Raw genomic sequence first — 25,495 nt, forward strand, 5'->3', positions numbered from 1 at the left:
GACGATGATGTCATAAGGGTCGTCATGGCGACGATAATGTCATAACGGTCATCATGGCGACGATGATGTCATAATGGTCGTCATGGCGATGATGATGTCATAATAGTCGTCATGGCAACGGTGATGTCATGATGTCATAATGGTCGTCATGGCGACGAAGATGTCATAATGGTTGTCATGGCGACTGTGATTTAATAATGGTCGTAATGGCTACGATGATGTCATAATGGTCGTCATGGCAACGGTGATGTCATAATGGTCGTCATAGCAACGGTGATGTCATGATGTCATAATGGTCGTCATGGCAACGAAGATGTCATAATGGTTGTCATGGCAACTGTGATTTAATAATGGTCGTAATGGCTACGATGATGTCATAATGGTCGACATGGCGACCGTGATGTCATAATGGTTGCCATGGCAACGGTGATGTCATAATGGTCGTCATAGCAACGGTGATGTCAAGATGTCATATTGTTCATCATGGCGACGATGATATCACATTGGTTGTCATGGCGATGATGATGTCATAATGGTTGTCATGGCGACAATGATATCATATTGGTTGTCATGGAGATTGTAATGTCATAATGGTTGTCATGGCGACGATGATGTTATAATGGTCGTCATTGCGACAATGATGTCATAATGGTCGTCATGGCAACGGTGATGTCATAATGGTCGTCATGGCAACGGTGATGTCATGATGTCATAATGGTCGTCATGGCGACGAAGATGTCATAATGGTTGTCATGGCGACTGTGATTTAATAATGGTCGTAATGGCTACGATGATGTCATAATGGTCGTCATGGCAACGGTGATGTCATAATGGTCGTCATAGCAACGGTGATGTCATGATGTCATAATGGTCATCATGGAGACGAAGATGTCATAATGGTTGTCATGGCGACTGTGATTTAATAATGGTCATAATGGCTACGATGATGTCATAATGGTCGACATGGCGACCGTGATGTCATAATGGTTGCCATGGCGACGATGAAGTCATAATGGTTGTCATGGCGACAATGATATCATATTGGTTGTCATGGCGATGATGATGTCATAATGGTTGCCATGGCGACGATGATGTCATAAGGGTCGTCATGGCGAGGATATTGTCATAATGGTCATCATTGCGATGATGATGTCATAATGGTCGACATGGCGACGATGATGTCATAATGGTTGTCATGGCGATTGTGATGTCATAATGGTTGTCATGGCGGCGATGATGTCATAATGGTCGTAATGGCTACGATGATGTCATAATGGTCGTCATGGCAACGGTGATGTCATAATGGTCGCCATGGCGACGATGAGGTCATAATGGTTGTCATGGTGATGATGATGTCATAATGTCATCATGGCGACGATGATATCATATTGGTTGTCATGGCGATGATGATGTCATAATGGTTGCCATGGCGACGATGATGTCATAAGGGTCGTCATGGCGACGATAATGTCATAAAGGGTCATCATGGCGATGATGATGCCATAATGGTTGTCATGGCGATTGTGATGTCATAATGGTTGTCATGGCGACGATGATGTCATAATGGTCGTCATGGCGACGATGATGTCATAATGGTCGTCATGGCAACGGTGATGTCATAATGGTCGTCATGGCAACGGTGATGTCATGATGTCATAATGGTTGTCATGGCGACGATGATGTCATAATGGTCATCATGGCGACGATGATATCATATTGGTTGTCATGGCGATGATGATGTCATAATGGTTGCCATGGCGACGATGATGTCATAAGGGTCGTCATGGCGACGATAATGTCATAACGGTCATCATGGCGACGATGATGTCATAATGGTCGTCATGGCGATGATGATGTCATAATAGTCGTCATGGCAACGGTGGTGTCATGATGTCATAATGGTCGTCATGGCGACGAAGATGTCATAATGGTTGTCATGGCGACTGTGATTTAATAATGGTAGTCATGGCTACGATGATGTCATAATGGTCGACATGGCGACCGTGATGTCATAATGGTTGCCATGGCAACGGTGATGTCATAATGGTCGTCATAGCAACGGTGATGTCATGATGTCAATTGTTCATCATGGCGACGATGATATCACATTGGTTGTCTTGGCGATGATGATGTCATAATGGTTGTCATGGCGACAATGATATCATATTGGTTGTCATGGCGATGATGATGTCATAATGATTGCCATGGCGACGATGATGTCATAAGGGTCGTCATGGCGACGATATTGTCATAACGGTCATCTTGGCGATGATGATGTCATAATGGTCGCCATGGCGACGATGATGTCATAATGGTCGTCATGGCGATTGTGATGTCATAATGGTTGTCATGGCGACGATGATGTCAAAATGGTCGTCATGGCGACGATGATGTCATAATGGTCGTCATGGCAACGGTGATGTCATAATGGTCGTCATGGCAACGGTGATGTCATAATGGTCGTCATAGCAACGGTGATGTCATGATGTCATAATGGTCGTCATGGCGACGAAGATGTCATAATGGTTGTCATGGCGACTGTGATTTAATAATGGTCGTAATGGCTACGATGATGTCATAATGGTCGTCATGGCAACGGTGATGTCATAATGGTCGCCATGGCGACGATGATGTCATAATGGTTGTCTTGGTGACGATGATGTCATAATGGTCCTCATGGTGACGATGATATCATATTGGTTGTCATGGCGATGATGATGTCATAATGGTTGCCATGGCGACGATGATGTCATAAGGGTCGTCATGGCGACGATAATGTCATAACGGTCATCATGGCGATGATGATGTCATAATGGTCACCATGGCGACGACGATGTCATAATGGTCGCCATGGGGACGATGATGTCATAATGGTCGTCATGGCGAATATGATGTCATAATGGTTGTCATGGCGACGATGATGTCATAATGGTTGTCATGGCGACAATGATATCATATTGGTTGTCATGGCGATGATGATGTCATAATGGTTGCCATGGCGACGATGATGTTATAATGGTTGTCATGGCGACGATGATGTCATAATGGTCGTCATGGCGACGGTGATGTCATAATGGTCGCCATGGCGACGATGATGTCATAATGGTTGTCATGGCGACGATGATGTCATAATGGTCATCATGGCGACGATGATATCATATTGGTTGTCATGGCGATGATGATGTCATAATGGTTGCCATGGCGACGATGATGTCATAAGGGTCGTCATGGCGACGATAATGTCATAACGGTCATCATGGCGATGATGATGTCATAATGGTCGTCATGGCGATGATGATGTCATAATTGTCGTCAAGGCGACGATGATGTCATAATAGTCGTCATGGCAACGGTGGTGTCATAATGGTCGCCATGGCGACGATGATGTCATAATGGTTGTCATGGCGACGATGATATCATAATGGTCGTCATGGCAACGGTGATGTCATGATGTCATAATGGTCGTTATGGAGACGAAGTTGTCATAATGGTTGTCATGGCGACTGTGATTTAATAATGGTCGTAATGGCTACGATGATGTCATAATGGTCGTCATGGCAACGGTGATGTCTTAATGGTCGTCATAGCAACGGTGATGTCATGATGTCATAATGGTCGTCATGGCGACGAAGATGTCATAATGGTTGTCATGGCGACTGTCATTTAATAATGGTCGTCATGGCTACGATGATGTCATAATGGTCGACATGGCGACCGTGATGTCATAATGGTTGCCATGGCAACGGTGATGTCATAATGGTCATCATAGCAACGGTGATGTCATGATGTCAATTGTTCATCATGGCGACGATGATATCACATTGGTTGTCTTGGCGATGATGATGTCATAATGGTTGTCTTGGCGACGATGATGTCATAATGGTCCTCATGGTGACGATGATATCATATTGGTTGTCATGGCGATGATGATGTCATAATGGTTGCCATGGCGACGATGATGTCATAAGGGTCGTCATGGCGACGATAATGTCATAACGGTCATCATGGCGATGATGATGTCATAATGGTCACCATGGCGACGACGATGTCATAATGGTCGCCATGGGGACGATGATGTCATAATGGTCGTCATGGCGAATATGATGTCATAATGGTTGTCATGGCGACGATGATGTCATAATGGTTGTCATGGCGACAATGATATCATATTGGTTGTCATGGCGATGATGATGTCATAATGGTTGCCATGGCGACGATGATGTTATAATGGTTGTCATGGCGACGATGATGTCATAATGGTCGTCATGGCGACGGTGATGTCATAATGGTCGCCATGGCGACGATGATGTCATAATGGTTGTCATGGCGACGATGATGTCATAATGGTCATCATGGCGACGATGATATCATATTGGTTGTCATGGCGATGATGATGTCATAATGGTTGCCATGGCGACGATGATGTCATAAGGGTCGTCATGGCGACGATAATGTCATAACGGTCATCATGGCGATGATGATGTCATAATGGTCGTCATGGCGATGATGATGTCATAATTGTCGTCAAGGCGACGATGATGTCATAATAGTCGTCATGGCAACGGTGGTGTCATAATGGTCGCCATGGCGACGATGATGTCATAATGGTCGCCATGGCGACGATGATGTCATAATGGTTGTCATGGCGACGATGATATCATAATGGTCGTCATGGCAACGGTGATGTCATGATGTCATAATGGTCGTTATGGCGACGAAGTTGTCATAATGGTTGTCATGGCGACTGTGATTTAATAATGGTCGTAATGGCTACGATGATGTCATATTGGTCGTCATGGCAACGGTGATGTCTTAATGGTCGTCATAGCAACGGTGATGTCATGATGTCATAATGGTCGTCATGGCGACGAAGATGTCATAATGCTTGTCATGGCGACTGTGATTTAATAATGGTCGTCATGGCTACGATGATGTCATAATGGTCGACATGGCGACCGTGATGTCATAATGGTTGCCATGGCAACGGTGATGTCATAATGGTCATCATAGCAACGGTGATGTCATGATGTCAATTGTTCATCATGGCGACGATGATATCACATTGGTTGTCTTGGCGATGATGATGTCATAATGGTTGTCATGGCGACAATAATATCATATTGGTTGTCATGGCGATGATGATGTCATAATGGTTGCCATGGCGACGATGATGTCATAAGGGTCGTCATGGCGATGATATTGTCATAACGGTCATCTTGGCGATGATGATGTCATAATGGTCGCCATGGCGACGATGATATCATAATGGTCGTCATGGCGATTGTGATGTCATAATGGTTGTCATGGCGACGATGATGTCAAAATGGTCGTCATGGCGACGATGATGTCATAATGATCGTCATGGCAACGGTGATGTCATAATGGTCGTCATAGCAACGGTGATGTCATGATGTCATAATGGTCATCATGGCGACGAAGATGTCATAATGGTTGTCATGGCGACTGTGATTTAATAATGGTCGTAATGGCTACGATGATGTCATAATGGTCGTCATGGCAACGGTGATGTCATAATGGTCGCCATGGCGACGATGATGTCATAATGGTTGTCATGGTGATGATGATGTCATAATGTCATCATGGCGACGATGATATCATATTGGTTGTCATGGCGATGATGATGTCATAATGGTTGCCATGGCGACGATGATGTCATAAGGGTCGTCATGGCGACGATAATGTCATAAAGGGTCATCATGGCGATGATGATGCCATAATGGTTGTCATGGCGATTGTGATGTCATAATGGTTGTCATGGCGACGATGATGTCATAATGGTCGTCATGGCGACGATGATGTCATAATGGTCGTCATGGCAACGGTGATGTCATAATGGTCGTCATGGCAACGGTGATGTCATGATGTCATAATGGTTGTCATGGCGACGATGATGTCATAATGGTCATCATGGCGACGATGATATCATATTGGTTGCCATGGCGATGATGATGTCATAATGGTTGCCATGGCGACGATGATGTCATAAGGGTCGTCATGGCGACGATAATGTCATAACGGTCATCATGGCGACGATGATGTCATAATGGTCGTCATGGCGATGATGATGTCATAATAGTCGTCATGGCAACGGTGGTGTCATGATGTCATAATGGTCGTCATGGCGACGAAGATGTCATAATGGTTGTCATGGCGACTGTGATTTAATAATGGTAGTCATGGCTACGATGATGTCATAATGGTCGACATGGCGACCGTGATGTCATAATGGTTGCCATGGCAACGGTTATGTCATAATGGTCGTCATAGCAACGGTGATGTCATGATGTCAATTGTTCATCATGGCGACGATGATATCACATTGGTTGTCTTGGCGATGATGATGTCATAATGGTTGTCATGGCGACAATAATATCATATTGGTTGTCATGGCGATGATGATGTCATAATGGTTGCCATGGCGACGATGATGTCATAAGGGTCGTCATGGCGACGATATTGTCATAACGGTCATCTTGGCGACGATGATATCATAATGGTCGTCATGGCGATTGTGATGTCATAATGGTTGTCATGGCGACGATGCTGTCAAAATGGTCGTCATGGCGACGATGATGTCATAATGGTCGTCATGGCAACGGTGATGTCATAATGGTCGTCATAGCAACGGTGATGTCATGATGTCATAATGGTCATCATGGCGACGAAGATGTCATAATGGTTGTCATGGCGACTGTGATTTAATAAAGGTCGTAATGGCTACGATGATGTCATAATGGTCGTCATGGCAACGGTGATGTCATAATGGTCGCCATGGCGACGATGAAGTCATAATGGTTGTCATGGCGATGATGATGTCATAATGTCATCATGGCGACGATGATATCATATTGGTTGTCATGGCGATGATGATGTCATAATGGTTGCCATGGCGACGATGATGTCATAAGGGTCGTGATGGCGACGATAATGTCATAACGGTCATCATGGCGACGATGATGTCATAATGGTCGTCATGGCGATGATGATGCCATAATGGTCGTCATGGCGATTGTGATGTCATAATGGTTGTCATGGCGACGATGATGTCATAATGGTCGTCATGGCAACGGTGATGTTATAATGGTCGTCATGGCAACGGTGATGTCATGATGTCATAATGGTCATCATGGCGACGATGATATCATATTGGTTGTCATGGCGATGATGATGTCATAATGGTTGCCATGGCGACGATGATGTCATAAGGGTCGTCATGGCGACGATAATGTCATAACGGTCATCATGGCGACGATGATGTCATAATGGTCGTCATGGCGATGATGATGTCATAATAGTCGTCATGGCAACGGTGATGTCATGATGTCATAATGGTCGTCATGGCGACGAAGATGTCATAATGGTTGTCATGGCGACTGTGATTTAATAATGGTCGTAATGGCTACGATGATGTCATAATGGTCGTCATGGCAACGGTGATGTCATAATGGTCGTCATAGCAACGGTGATGTCATGATGTCATAATGGTCGTCATGGCAACGAAGATGTCATAATGGTTGTCATGGCAACTGTGATTTAATAATGGTCGTAATGGCTACGATGATGTCATAATGGTCGACATGGCGACCGTGATGTCATAATGGTTGCCATGGCAACGGTGATGTCATAATGGTCGTCATAGCAACGGTGATGTCAAGATGTCATATTGTTCATCATGGCGACGATGATATCACATTGGTTGTCATGGCGATGATGATGTCATAATGGTTGTCATGGCGACAATGATATCATATTGGTTGTCATGGAGATTGTAATGTCATAATGGTTGTCATGGCGACGATGATGTTATAATGGTCGTCATTGCGACAATGATGTCATAATGGTCGTCATGGCAACGGTGATGTCATAATGGTCGTCATGGCAACGGTGATGTCATGATGTCATAATGGTCGTCATGGCGACGAAGATGTCATAATGGTTGTCATGGCGACTGTGATTTAATAATGGTCGTAATGGCTACGATGATGTCATAATGGTCGTCATGGCAACGGTGATGTCATAATGGTCGTCATAGCAACGGTGATGTCATGATGTCATAATGGTCATCATGGAGACGAAGATGTCATAATGGTTGTCATGGCGACTGTGATTTAATAATGGTCATAATGGCTACGATGATGTCATAATGGTCGACATGGCGACCGTGATGTCATAATGGTTGCCATGGCGACGATGAAGTCATAATGGTTGTCATGGCGACAATGATATCATATTGGTTGTCATGGCGATGATGATGTCATAATGGTTGCCATGGCGACGATGATGTCATAAGGGTCGTCATGGCGAGGATATTGTCATAATGGTCATCATTGCGATGATGATGTCATAATGGTCGACATGGCGACGATGATGTCATAATGGTTGTCATGGCGATTGTGATGTCATAATGGTTGTCATGGCGGCGATGATGTCATAATGGTCGTCATGGCGACGGTGATGTCATAATGGTCGTCATGGCAACGGTGATGTCATAATGGTCATCATGGCAACGGTGATGTCATGATGTCATAATGGTCGTCATGGCGACGGTGATGTCATAATGGTCGACATTGCGAATATGATGTCATAATGGTTGTCATGGCGACGATGATGTCATAATGGTCATCATGGCGATGATGATATCATATTGGTTGTCATGGCGATGATGATGTCATAATGGTTGCCATGGCGACGATGATGTCATAATGGTTGTCATGGCGACGATGATGTCATAATGGTCGTCATGGCGACGATGATGTCATAATGGTCGTCATGGCAACGGTGATGTCATAATGGTCGTCATGGCAACGGTGATGTCATAATGGTCGCCATGGCGACGATGATGTCATAATGGTTGTCATGGCGACTGTGATTTAATAATGGTCGTAATGGCTATAAATGATGTCATAATGGTCGTCATGGCAACGGTGATGTCATAATGGTCGCCATGGCGACGATGATGTCATAATGGTTGTCATGGCAACGATGATGTCATAATAGTCATCATGGCGACGAAGATATCATATTGGTTGTCATGGCGATGATGATGTCATAATGGTTGCCATGGCGACGATGATGTCATAATGGTCATCATGGCAACGGTGATGTCATAATGGTCGTCATGGCAATGGTGATGTCATGATGTCATAATGGTCGTCATGGCGACGAAGATGTCATAATGGTTCTCATGGCGACTGTGATTTAATAATGGTCGTAATGGCTACGACGATGTCATAATGGTCGTCATGGCGACGGTGATGTCATAATGGTCGCCATGGCGACGATGATGTCATAATGGTCACCATGGCGACGATGATGTCATAATGGTCGTCATGGCGACGATGATGTCATAATGGTCATCATGGCAACGGTGATGTCATAATGGTCGTCATGGCAATGGTGATGTCATGATGTCATAATGGTCGTCATGGCGACGAAGATGTCATAATGGTTCTCATGGCGACTGTGATTTAATAATGGTCGTAATGGCTACGACGATGTCATAATGGTCGTCATGGCGACGGTGATGTCAAAATGGTCGCCATGGCGACGATGATGTCATAATGGTCACCATGGCGACGATGATGTCATAATGGTCATCATGGCAACGGTGATGTCATAATGGTCGTCATGGCAATGGTGATGTCATGATGTCATAATGGTCGTCATGGCGACGAAGATGTCATAATGGTTCTCATGGCGACTGTGATTTAATAATGGTCGTAATGGCTACGACGATGTCATAATGGTCGTCATGGCGACGGTGATGTCATAATGGTCGCCATGGCGACGATGATGTCATAATGGTCACCATGGCGACGATGATGTCATAATGGTCGTCATGGCGACGATGATGTCATAATGGTCATCATGGCAACGGTGATGTCATAATGGTCGTCATGGCAATGGTGATGTCATGATGTCATAATGGTCGTCATGGCGACGAAGATGTCATAATGGTTCTCATGGCGACTGTGATTTAATAATGGTCGTAATGGCTACGACGATGTCATAATGGTCGTCATGGCGACGGTGATGTCATAATGGTCGCCATGGCGACGATGATGTCATAATGGTCACCATGGCGACGATGATGTCATAATGGTCGTCATGGCGACGATGATGTCATAATGGTCATCATGGCGACGATGATATCATATTGGTTGTCATGGCGATGATGATGTCATAATGGTTGACATGGCGACGATGATGTCATAAGGGTCGTCATGGCGACGATAATGTCATAACGGTCATCATGGCGATGATGATGTCATAATGGTCGTCATGGCGATGATGATGTCATAATTGTCGTCAAGGCGACGATGATGTCATAATGGTCGTCATGGCAACGGTGGTGTCATAATGGTCGCCATGGCGACGATGATGTCATAATGGTTGTCATGGCGACGAAGATGTCATAATGGTTGTCATGGCGACTGTGATTTAATAATGGTCGTAATGGCTACGATGATGTCATAATGGTCGTCATGGCAACGGTGATGTCATAATGGTCGTCATAGCAACGGTGATGTCATGATGTCATAATGGTCGTCATGGCGACGAAGATGTCATAATGGTTGTCATGGCGACTGTGATTTAATAATGTTCGTAATGGCTAAGATGATGTAATAATGGTTGCCATGGCGACCGTGATGTCATAATGGTTGCCATGGCGACGATGATGTCATAATGGTTGTCATGGCGACAATGATATCATATTGGCTGTAATGGCGATGATGATGTCATAATGGTTGCCATGGCGACGATGATGTCATAAGGGTCGTCATGGCGACGATATTGTCATAACGGTCATCATGGCGATGATGATGTCATAATGGTCGCCATGGCGACGATGATGTCATAATGGTCGTCATGGAGAATATGATGTCATAATGGTTGTCATGGCGACGATGATGTCATAATGGTTGTCATGGCGACAATGATATCATATTGGTTGTCATGGCGATGATGATGTCATAATGGTTGCCATGGCGACGATGATGTCATAATCATCGTCATGGCGACGCTAATGTAATAATGGTCGTCATGGCAACGGTGATGTCATAATGGTCGTCATGGCAACGGTGATGTCATGATGTCATAATGGTCGTCATGGCGACGAAGATGTCATAATGGTTGTCATGGCGACTGTGATTTAATAATGGTCGTAATGGCTACGATGATGTCATAATGGTCGTCATGGCAACGGTGATGTCATAATGGTCGCCATGGCGACGATGATGTCATAATGGTTGTCATGGCGACGATGATGTCATAATGGTTGTCATGGCGACGATGATGTCATAATGGTCATCATGGCGACGATGATATCATATTGGTTGTCATGGCGATGATGATGTCATAATGGTTGCCATGGCGACGATGATGTCATAAGGTTCGTCATGGCGACGATAATGTCATAAAGGGTCATCATGGCGATGATGATGCCATAATGGTCGTCATGGCGATTGTAATGTCATAATGGTTGTCATGGCGACGATGATGTCATAATGGTCGTCATGGCGACGATGATGTCATAATGGTCGTCATGGCGACGATGATGTCATAATGGTCTTCATGGCAACGGTGATGTCATAATGGTCGTCATGGCAACGGTGATGTCATGATGTCATAATGGTCATCATGGCGACGAAGATGTCATAATGGTTGTCATGGCGACTGTGATTTAATAATGGTCGTAATGGCTGCGATGATGTCATAATGGTTGTCATGGCGACGGTGATGTCATAATGGTCGACATGACGAATATGATGTCATAATGGTTGTCATGGCGATGATGATGTCATAATGGTCATCATGGCGACGATGATATCATATTGGTTGTCATGGCGATGATGATGTCATAATGGTTGCCATGGCGACGATGATGTCATAATGGTTGTCATGGCGACGATAATGTCATAATGGTCGTCATGGCGACGATGATGTCATAATGGTCGTCATGGCAACGGTGATGTCATAATGGTCATCATGGCAACGGTGATGTCATGATGTCATAATGGTCGTCATGGCGACGGTGATGTCATAATGGTCGACATTGCGAATATGATGTCATAATGGTTGTCATGGCGACGATGATGTCATAATGGTCATCATGGCGACGATGATATCATATTGGTTGTCATGGCGATGATGATGTCATAATGGTTGCCATGGCGACGATGATGTCATAATGGTTGTCATGGCGACGATGATGTCATAATGGTCGTCATGGCGACGATGATGTCATAATGGTCATCATGGCAACGGTGATGTCATAATGGTCGTCATGGCAACGGTGATGTCATAATGGTCGCCATGGCGACGATGATGTCATAATGGTTGTCATGGCGACTGTGATTTAATAATGGTCGTAATGGCTACGATGATGTCATAATGGTCGTCATGGCAACGGTGATGTCATAATGGTCGCCATGGCGACGATGATGTCATAATGGTTGTCATGGCGACGATGATGTCATAATAGTCATCATGGCGACGAAGATATCATATTGGTTGTCATGGCGATGATGATGTCATAATGGTTGCCATGGCGACGATGATGTCATAAGGGTCGTCATGGCGACGATAATGTCATAAAGGGTCATCATGGCGATGATGATGCCATAATGGTGGTCATGGCGACGATGATGTCATAATGGTCGTCATGGCAACGGTGATGTCATAATGGTCGTCATGGCAATGGTGATGTCATGATGTCATAATGGTCGTCATGGCGACGAAGATGTCATAATGGTTCTCATGGTGACTGTGATTTAATAATGGTCGTAATGGCTACGTCGATGTCATAATGGTCGCCATGGCGACGGTGATGTCATAATGGTCGCCGTGGCGACGGTGATGTCATAATGGTCGCCATGGCGACGATGATGTCATAATGGTCGTCATGGCGACGATGATGTCATAATGGTCGTCATGGCGACGATGATGTCATAATGGTCATCATGGCGACGATGATATCATATTGGTTGTCATGGCGATGATGATGTCATAATGGTTGCCATGGCGACGATGATGTCATAAGGGTCGTCATGGCGACGATAATGTCATAACGGTCATCATGGTGATGATGATGTCATAATGGTCGTCATGGCGATGATGATGTCATAATTGTCGTCAAGGCGACGATGATGTCATAATGGTCGTCATGGCAACGGTGGTGTCATAATGGTCGCCATGGCGACGATGATGTCATAATGGTTGTCATGGCGACGAAGATGTCATCATGGTTGTCATGGCGACTGTGATTTAATAATGGTCGTAATGGCTACGATGTTGTCATAATGGTCGTCATGGCAACGGTGATGTCATAATGGTCGTCATAGCAACGGTGATGTCATGATGTCATAATGGTCGTCATGGCGACGAAGATGTCATAATGGTTGTCATGGCGACTGTGATTTAATAATGGTCGTAATGGCTACGATGATGTCATAATGGTTGCCATGGCGACCGTGATGTCATAATGGTTGCCATGGCGACGATGATGTCATAATGGTTGTCATGGCGACAATGATATCATATTGGTTGTCATGGCGATGATGATGTCATAATGGTTGCCATGGCGACGATGATGTCATAAGGGTCGTCATGGCGACGATATTGTCAGAACGGTCATCATGGCGATGATGATGTCATAATGGTCGCCATGGCGACGATGATGTCATAATGGTCGTCATGGAGAATATGTCATAATGGTTGTCATGGCGACGATGATGTCATAATGGTTGTCATGGCGACAATGATATCATATTGGTTGTCATGGCGATGATGATGTCATAATGGTTGCCATGGCGACGATGATGTCATAATGGTCGTCATGGCGACGCTAATGTAATAATGGTCGTCATGGCAACGGTGATGTCATAATGGTCGTCATGGCAACGGTGATGTCATGATGTCATAATGGTCGTCATGGCGACGAAGATGTCATAATGGTTGTCATGGCGACTGTGATTTAATAATGGTCGTAATGGCTACGATGATGTCATAATGGTCGTCATGGCAACGGTGATGTCATAATGGTCGCCATGGCGACGATGATGTCATAATGGTTGTCATGGCGACGATGATGTCATAATGGTCATCATGGCGACGATGATATCATATTGGTTGTCATGGCGATGATGATGTCATAATGGTTGCCATGGCGACGATGATGTCATAAGGGTCGTCATGGCGACGATAATGTCATAAAGGGTCATCATGGCGATGATGATGCCATAATGGTCGTCATGGCGATTGTAATGTCATAATGGTTGTCATGGCGACGATGATGTCATAATGGTCGTCATGGCGACGATGATGTCATAATGGTCTTCATGGCAACGGTGATGTCATAATGGTCGTCATGGCAACGGTGATGTCATGATGTCATATGGGTCATCATGGCGACGAAGATGTCATAATGGTTGTCATGGCGACTGTGATTTAATAATGGTCGTAATGGCTGCGATGATGTCATAATGGTCGTCATGGCGACGGTGATGTCATAATGGTCGACATGGCGAATATGATGTCATAATGGTTGTCATGGCGACGATGATGTCATAATGGTCATCATGGCGACGATGATATCATATTGGTTGTCATGGCGATGATGATGTCATAATGGTTGCCATGGCGACGATGATGTCATAATGGTTGTCATGGCGACGATGATGTCATTATGGTCGTCATGGCGACGATGATGTCATAATGGTCGTAATGGCAACGGTGATGTCATAATGGTCGTCATGGCAACGGTGATGTCATGATGTCATATTGGTCATCATGGCGACGAAGATGTCATAATGGTTGTCATGGCGACTGTGATTTAATAATGGTCGTAATGGCTACGATGATGTCATAATGGTCGTCATGGCAACGGTGATGTCATAATGGTCGCCATGGCGACGATGATGTCATAATGGTTGTCATGGTGACGATGATGTCATAATGGTCATCATGGCGACGATGATATCATATTGGTTGTCATGGCGATAATGATGTCATAATGGTTGCCATGGCGACGATGATGTCATAATGGTCGTCATGGCGACGATAATGTCATAACGGTCATCATGGCGATGATGATGTCATAATGGTCGTCATGGCGACGATAATGTCATAACGGTCATCATGGCGATGATGATGTCATAATGGTCGTCATGGCGACGATGATGTCATAATAGTCGTCATGGCAACGGTGGTGTGATGATGTCATAATGGTCGTCATGGCAACGGTGATGTCATAATGGTCGTCATAGCAACGGTGATGTCAAGATGTCATATTGTTCATCATGGCGACGATGATATCACATTGGTTGTCATGGCGATGATGATGTCATAATGGTTGTCATGGCGACAATGATATCATATTGGTTGTCATGGCGATGATGATGTCATAATGGTTTCCATGGCGACGATGATGTCATAATGGTTGTCATGGCGACTGTGATTTAATAATGGTCGTAATGGCTGCGATGATGTCATAATGGTCGACATGGCGACCGTGATGTCATAATGGTTGCCATGGCGACGATGATGTCATAATGGTTGTCATGGCGACAATGATATCATATTGGTTGTCATGGCGATGATGATGTCATAATGGTTGCCATGGCGACGATGATGTCATAAGGGTCGTCATGGCGACGATATTGTCATAACGGTCATCATGGCGATGATGATGTCATAATGGTCGCCATGGCGACGATGATGTCATAATGGTCGTCATGGCGAATATGATGTCATAATGGTTGTCATGGCGACGATGATGTCATAATGGTTGTCATGGCGACAATGATATCATATTGGTTGTCATGGCGATGATGATGTCATAATGGTTGCCATGGCGACGATGATGTCATAATGGTTGTCATGGCGACGATGATGTCATAATGGTCGTCATGGCGACGCTAATGTAATAATGGTCGTCATGGCAATGGTGATGTCATAATGGTCGTCATGGCAACGGTGATGTCATGATGTCATAATGGTCGTCATGGCGACGAAGATGTCATAATGGTTGTCATGGCGACTGTGATTTAATAATGGTCGTAATGGCTACGATGATGTCATAATGGTCGTCATGGCAACGGTGATGTCATAATGGTCGCCATGGCGACGATGATGTCATAATGGTTGTCATGGCGACGATGATATCATAATGGTCATCATGGCGACGATGATATCATATTGGTTGTCATGGCGATGATGATGTCATAATGGTTGCCATGGCGACTATGATGTCATAAGGGTCGTCATGGCGACGATAATGTCATAAAGGGTCATCATGGCGATGATGATGCCATAATGGTCGTCATGGTGATTGTGATGTCATAATGGTTGTCATGACGACGATGATGTCATAATGGTCGTCATGGCGACGATGATGTCATAATGGTCGTCATGGCGACGCTAATGTAATAATGGTCGTCATGGCAATGGTGATGTCATAATGGTCGTCATGGCAACGGTGATGTCATGATGTCATAATGGTCGTCATGGCGACGAAGATGTCATAATGGTTGTCATGGCGACTGTGATTTAATAATGGTCGTAATGGCTACGATGATTTAATAATGGTCGTCATGGTGACGTTGATGTCATAAACGTCGCCATGGCGACGTTGATGTCATAATCGTCGCCATGGCGATGATGATGTCATAATGGTTACCATGGCGACGATGATGACATAATGGTCATCATGGCGACGATGGTATCATATTGGTCGCCATGGCGATGATGATGTCATAATGGTCGCAATGGCGACGATGATGTCATAACGGTCGTCATGGCGACGATGATGTCATAATGGTCGACATGGCGATGATGATGTCATAACGGTCGTCATGGCGACGATGATGTCATAATGGTCGACATGGCGATGATGATGTCATAATGGTCGTCATGGCGACGATGATGTCATAATGGTCGTCATGGCAACGGTGGTGTCATAATGGTCGCCATGGCGACGATGATGTCATAATCTTCGTCATGGCAATGGTGATGTCATGATGTCATAATGGTCGTCATGGCGACGAAGATGTCATAATGGTTGTCATGGCGACTGTGATTTAATAATGGTCGTAATGGCTACGATGATGTCATAATGGTCGTCATGGCAACGGTGATGTCATAATGGTCGTCATAGCAACGGTGATGTCATGATGTCATAATGGTCATCATGGAGACGAAGATGTCATAATGGTTGTCATGGCGACTGTGATTTAATAATGGTAATAATGGCTACGATTATGTCATAATGGTCGACATGGCGACCGTGATGTCATAATGGTTGCCATGGCGACGATGAAGTCATAATGGTTGTCATGGCGACAATGATATCATATTGGTTGTCATGGCGATGATGATGTCATAATGATTGCCATGGCGACGATGATGTCATAAGGGTCGTCATGGCGACGATATTGTCATAACGGTCATCATGGCGATGATGATGTCATAATGGTCGCCATGGCGACGATGATGTCATAATGGTCGTCATGGCGATTGTGATGTCATAATGGTTGTCATGGCGACGATGATGTCATAATGGTCGTCATGGCAACGATGATGTCATAATGGTCGTCATGGCAACGTTGATGTCATAATGGTCGCCATGGCAACGGTGATGTCATAATGGTTGTCATGGTGACGATGATGTCATAATGGTCATCATGGCGACGATGATATCATATTGGTTGTCATGGCGATAATGATGTCATAATGGTTGCCATGGCGACGATGATGTCATAATGGTCGTCATGGCGACGATAATGTCATAACGGTCATCATGGCGATGATGATGTCATAATGGTCGTCATGGCGACGATAATGTCATAACGGTCATCATGGCGATGATGATGTCATAATGGTCGTCATGGCGACGATGATGTCATAATAGTTGTCATGGCAACGGTGGTGTGATGATGTCATAATGGTCGTCATGGCAACGGTGATGTCAAGATGTCATATTGTTCATCATGGCGACGATGATATCACATTGGTTGTCATGGCGATGATGATGTCATAATGGTTGTCATGGCGACAATGATATCATATTGGTTGTCATGGCGATGATGATGTCATAATGGTTGCCATGGCGACGATGATGTCATAATGGTTGTCATGGCGACTGTGATTTAATAATGGTCGTAATGGCTGCGATGATGTCATAATGGTCGACATGGCGACCGTGATGTCATAATGGTTGCCATGGCGACGATGATGTCATAATGGTTGTCATGGCGACAATGATATCATATTGGTTGTCATGGCGATGATGATGTCATAATGGTTGCCATGGCGACGATGATGTCATAAGGGTCGTCATGGCGACGATATTGTCATAACGGTCATCATGGCGATGATGATGTCATAATGGTCGCCATGGCGACGATGATGTCATAATGGTCGTCATGGCGAATATGATGTCATAATGGTTGTCATGGCGACGATGATGTCATAATGGTTGTCATGGCGACAATGATATCATATTGGTTGTCATGGCGATGATGATGTCATAATGGTTGCCATGGCGACGATGATGTCATAATGGTTGTCATGGCGACGATGATGTCATAATGGTCGTCATGGCGACGCTAATGTAATAATGGTCGTCATGGCAATGGTGATGTCATAATGGTCGTCATGGCAACGGTGATGTCATGATGTCATAATGGTCGTCATGGCGACGAAGATGTCATAATGGTTGTCATGGCGACTGTGATTTAATAATGGTCGTAATGGCTACGATGATGTCATAATGGTCGTCATGGCAACGGTGATGTCATAATGGTCGCCATGGCGACGATGATGTCATAATGGTTGTCATGGCGACGATGATATCATAATGGTCATCATGGCGACGATGATATCATATTGGTTGTCATGGCGATGATGATGTCATAATGGTTGCCATGGCGACGATGATGTCATAAGGGTCGTCATGGCGACGATAATGTCATAAAGGGTCATCATGGCGATGATGATGCCATAATGGTCGTCATGGCGATTGTGATGTCATAATGGTTGTCATGGCGACGATGATGTCATAATGGTCGTCATGGCGACGATGATGTCATAATGGTCTTCATGGCAACGGTGATGTCATGATGTCATAATGGTCATCATGGCTACGAAGATGTCATAATGGTTGTCATGGCGACTGTGATTTAATAATGGTCGTAATGGCTACGATGATTTAATAATGGTCGTCATGGCGACGTTGATGTCATAAGCGTCGCCATGGCGACGTTGATGTCATAATGGTCGCCATGGCGATGATGATGTCATAATGGTTACCATGGCGACGATGATGACATAATGGTCATCATGGCGACGATGGTATCATATTGGTCGCCATGGCGATGATGATGTCATAATGGTCGCAATGGCGACGATGATGTCATAACGGTCGTCATGGCGACGATGATGTCATAATGGTCGACATGGCGATGATGATGTCATAACGGTCGTCATGGCGACGATGATGTCATAATGGTCGACATGGCGATGATGATGTCATAATGGTCGTCATGGCGACGATGATGTCATAATGGTCGTCATGGCAACGGTGGTGTCATAATGGTCGCCATGGCGACGATGATGTCATAATCTTCGTCATGGCAATGGTGATGTCATGATGTCATAATGGTCGTCATGGCGACGAAGATGTCATAATGGTTGTCATGGCGACTGTGATTTAATAATGGTCGTAATGGCTACGATGATGTCATAATGGTCGTCATGGCAACGGTGATGTCATAATGGTCGTCATAGCAACGGTGATGTCATGATGTCATAATGGTCATCATGGAGACGAAGATGTCATAATGGTTGTCATGGCGACTGTGATTTAATAATGGTCATAATGGCTACGATTATGTCATAATGGTCGACATGGCGACCGTGATGTCATAATGGTTGCCATGGCGACGATGAAGTCATAATGGTTGTCATGGCGACAATGATATCATATTGGTTGTCATGGCGATGATGATGTCATAATGATTGCCATGGCGACGATGATGTCATAAGGGTCGTCATGGCGACGATATTGTCATAACGGTCATCATGGCGATGATGATGTCATAATGGTCGCCATGGCGACGATGATGTCATAATGGTCGTCATGGCGATTGTGATGTCATAATGGTTGTCATGGCGACGATGATGTCATAATGGTCGTCATGGCAACGATGATGTCATAATGGTCGTCATGGCAACGTTGATGTCATAATGGTCGCCATGGCAACGGTGATGTCATAATGGTTGTCATGGTGACGATGATGTCATAATGGTCATCATGGCGACGATGATATCATATTGGTTGTCATGGCGATAATGATGTCATAATGGTTGCCATGGCGACGATGATGTCATAATGGTCGTCATGGCGACGATAATGTCATAACGGTCATCATGGCGATGATGATGTCATAATGGTCGTCATGGCGACGATAATGTCATAACGGTCATCATGGCGATGATGATGTCATAATGGTCGTCATGGCGACGATGATGTCATAATAGTTGTCATGGCAACGGTGGTGTGATGATGTCATAATGGTCGTCATGGCAACGGTGATGTCAAGATGTCATATTGTTCATCATGGCGACGATGATATCACATTGGTTGTCATGGCGATGATGATGTCATAATGGTTGTCATGGCGACAATGATATCATATTGGTTGTCATGGCGATGATGATGTCATAATGGTTGCCATGGCGACGATGATGTCATAATGGTTGTCATGGCGACTGTGATTTAATAATGGTCGTAATGGCTGCGATGATGTCATAATGGTCGACATGGCGACCGTGATGTCATAATGGTTGCCATGGCGACGATGATGTCATAATGGTTGTCATGGCGACAATGATATCATATTGGTTGTCATGGCGATGATGATGTCATAATGGTTGCCATGGCGACGATGATGTCATAAGGGTCGTCATGGCGACGATATTGTCATAACGGTCATCATGGCGATGATGATGTCATAATGGTCGCCATGGCGACGATGATGTCATAATGGTCGTCATGGCGAATATGATGTCATAATGGTTGTCATGGCGACGATGATGTCATAATGGTTGTCATGGCGACAATGATATCATATTGGTTGTCATGGCGATGATGATGTCATAATGGTTGCCATGGCGACGATGATGTCATAATGGTTGTCATGGCGACGATGATGTCATAATGGTCGTCATGGCGACGCTAATGTAATAATGGTCGTCATGGCAATGGTGATGTCATAATGGTCGTCATGGCAACGGTGATGTCATGATGTCATAATGGTCGTCATGGCGACGAAGATGTCATAATGGTTGTCATGGCGACTGTGATTTAATAATGGTCGTAATGGCTACGATGATGTCATAATGGTCGTCATGGCAACGGTGATGTCATAATGGTCGCCATGGCGACGATGATGTCATAATGGTTGTCATGGCGACGATGATATCATAATGGTCATCATGGCGACGATGATATCATATTGGTTGTCATGGCGATGATGATGTCATAATGGTTGCCATGGCGACGATGATGTCATAAGGGTCGTCATGGCGACGATAATGTCATAAAGGGTCATCATGGCGATGATGATGCCATAATGGTCGTCATGGCGATTGTGATGTCATAATGGTTGTCATGGCGACGATGATGTCATAATGGTCGTCATGGCGACGATGATGTCATAATGGTCTTCATGGCAACGGTGATGTCATGATGTCATAATGGTCATCATGGCTACGAAGATGTCATAATGGTTGTCATGGCGACTGTGATTTAATAATGGTCGTAATGGCTACGATGATTTAATAATGGTCGTCATGGCGACGTTGATGTCATAAGCGTCGCCATGGCGACGTTGATGTCATAATGGTCGCCATGGCGATGATGATGTCATAATGGTTACCATGGCGACGATGATGACATAATGGTCATCATGGCGACGATGGTATCATATTGGTCGCCATGGCGATGATGATGTCATAATGGTCGCAATGGCGACGATGATGTCATAACGGTCGTCATGGCGACGATGATGTCATAATGGTCGACATGGCGATGATGATGTCATAACGGTCGTCATGGCGACGATGATGTCATAATGGTCGACATGGCGATGATGATGTCATAATGGTCGTCATGGCGACGATGATGTCATAATGGTCGTCATGGCAACGGTGGTGTCATAATGGTCGTCATGGCGACGATGATGTCATAATCTTCGTCATGGCAATGGTGATGTCATGATGTCATAATGGTCGTCATGGCGACGAAGATGTCATAATGGTTGTCATGGCGACTGTGATTTAATAATGGTCGTAATGGCTACGATGATGTCATAATGGTCGTCATGGCAACGGTGATGTCATAATGGTCGTCATAGCAACGGTGATGTCATGATGTCATAATGGTCATCATGGAGACGAAGATGTCATAATGGTTGTCATGGCGACTGTGATTTAATAATGGTCATAATGGCTACGATTATGTCATAATGGTCGACATGGCGACCGTGATGTCATAATGGTTGCCATGGCGACGATGAAGTCATAATGGTTGTCATGGCGACAATGATATCATATTGGTTGTCATGGCGATGATGATGTCATAATGATTGCCATGGCGACGATGATGTCATAAGGGTCGTCATGGCGACGATATTGTCATAACGGTCATCATGGCGATGATGATGTCATAATGGTCGCCATGGCGACGATGATGTCATAATGGTCGTCATGGCGATTGTGATGTCATAATGGTTGTCATGGCGACGATGATGTCATAATGGTCGTCATGGCAACGATGATGTCATAATGGTCGTCATGGCAACGTTGATGTCATAATGGTCGCCATGGCAACGGTGATGTCATAATGGTTGTCATGGTGACGATGATGTCATAATGGTCATCATGGCGACGATGATATCATATTGGTTGTCATGGCGATAATGATGTCATAATGGTTGCCATGGCGACGATGATGTCATAATGGTCGTCATGGCGACGATAATGTCATAACGGTCATCATGGCGATGATGATGTCATAATGGTCGTCATGGCGACGATAATGTCATAACGGTCATCATGGCGATGATGATGTCATAATGGTCGTCATGGCGACGATGATGTCATAATAGTTGTCATGGCAACGGTGGTGTGATGATGTCATAATGGTCGTCATGGCAACGGTGATGTCAAGATGTCATATTGTTCATCATGGCGACGATGATATCACATTGGTTGTCATGGCGATGATGATGTCATAATGGTTGTCATGGCGACAATGATATCATATTGGTTGTCATGGCGATGATGATGTCATAATGGTTGCCATGGCGACGATGATGTCATAATGGTTGTCATGGCGACTGTGATTTAATAATGGTCGTAATGGCTGCGATGATGTCATAATGGTCGACATGGCGACCGTGATGTCATAATGGTTGCCATGGCGACGATGATGTCATAATGGTTGTCATGGCGACAATGATATCATATTGGTTGTCATGGCGATGATGATGTCATAATGGTTGCCATGGCGACGATGATGTCATAAGGGTCGTCATGGCGACGATATTGTCATAACGGTCATCATGGCGATGATGATGTCATAATGGTCGCCATGGCGACGATGATGTCATAATGGTCGTCATGGCGAATATGATGTCATAATGGTTGTCATGGCGACGATGATGTCATAATGGTTGTCATGGCGACAATGATATCATATTGGTTGTCATGGCGATGATGATGTCATAATGGTTGCCATGGCGACGATGATGTCATAATGGTTGTCATGGCGACGATGATGTCATAATGGTCGTCATGGCGACGCTAATGTAATAATGGTCGTCATGGCAATGGTGATGTCATAATGGTCGTCATGGCAACGGTGATGTCATGATGTCATAATGGTCGTCATGGCGACGAAGATGTCATAATGGTTGTCATGGCGACTGTGATTTAATAATGGTCGTAATGGCTACGATGATGTCATAATGGTCGTCATGGCAACGGTGATGTCATAATGGTCGCCATGGCGACGATGATGTCATAATGGTTGTCATGGCGACGATGATATCATAATGGTCATCATGGCGACGATGATATCATATTGGTTGTCATGGCGATGATGATGTCATAATGGTTGCCATGGCGACGATGATGTCATAAGGGTCGTCATGGCGACGATAATGTCATAAAGGGTCATCATGGCGATGATGATGCCATAATGGTCGTCATGGCGATTGTGATGTCATAATGGTTGTCATGGCGACGATGATGTCATAATGGTCGTCATGGCGACGATGATGTCATAATGGTCTTCATGGCAACGGTGATGTCATGATGTCATAATGGTCATCATGGCTACGAAGATGTCATAATGGTTGTCATGGCGACTGTGATTTAATAATGGTCGTAATGGCTACGATGATTTAATAATGGTCGTCATGGCGACGTTGATGTCATAAGCGTCGCCATGGCGACGTTGATGTCATAATGGTCGCCATGGCGATGATGATGTCATAATGGTTACCATGGCGACGATGATGACATAATGGTCATCATGGCGACGATGGTATCATATTGGTCGCCATGGCGATGATGATGTCATAATGGTCGCAATGGCGACGATGATGTCATAACGGTCGTCATGGCGACGATGATGTCATAATGGTCGACATGGCGATGATGATGTCATAACGGTCGTCATGGCGACGATGATGTCATAATGGTCGACATGGCGATGATGATGTCATAATGGTCGTCATGGCGACGATGATGTCATAATGGTCGTCATGGCAACGGTGGTGTCATAATGGTCGCCATGGCGACGATGATGTCATAATCTTCGTCATGGCAATGGTGATGTCATGATGTCATAATGGTCGTCATGGCGACGAAGATGTCATAATGGTTGTCATGGCGACTGTGATTTAATAATGGTCGTAATGGCTACGATGATGTCATAATGGTCGTCATGGCAACGGTGATGTCATAATGGTCGTCATAGCAACGGTGATGTCATGATGTCATAATGGTCATCATGGAGACGAAGATGTCATAATGGTTGTCATGGCGACTGTGATTTAATAATGGTCATAATGGCTACGATTATGTCATAATGGTCGACATGGCGACCGTGATGTCATAATGGTTGCCATGGCGACGATGAAGTCATAATGGTTGTCATGGCGACAATGATATCATATTGGTTGTCATGGCGATGATGATGTCATAATGATTGCCATGGCGACGATGATGTCATAAGGGTCGTCATGGCGACGATATTGTCATAACGGTCATCATGGCGATGATGATGTCATAATGGTCGCCATGGCGACGATGATGTCATAATGGTCGTCATGGCGATTGTGATGTCATAATGGTTGTCATGGCGACGATGATGTCATAATGGTCGTCATGGCAACGATGATGTCAT

This window comes from Phyllobates terribilis, unplaced genomic scaffold (assembly GCF_046119375.1).
Source record: "Phyllobates terribilis strain yellow unplaced genomic scaffold, ASM4611937v1 Scaffold_16__1_contigs__length_26959993, whole genome shotgun sequence".
In the NCBI taxonomy this organism is placed as follows: Eukaryota; Metazoa; Chordata; class Amphibia; order Anura; family Dendrobatidae; genus Phyllobates; species Phyllobates terribilis.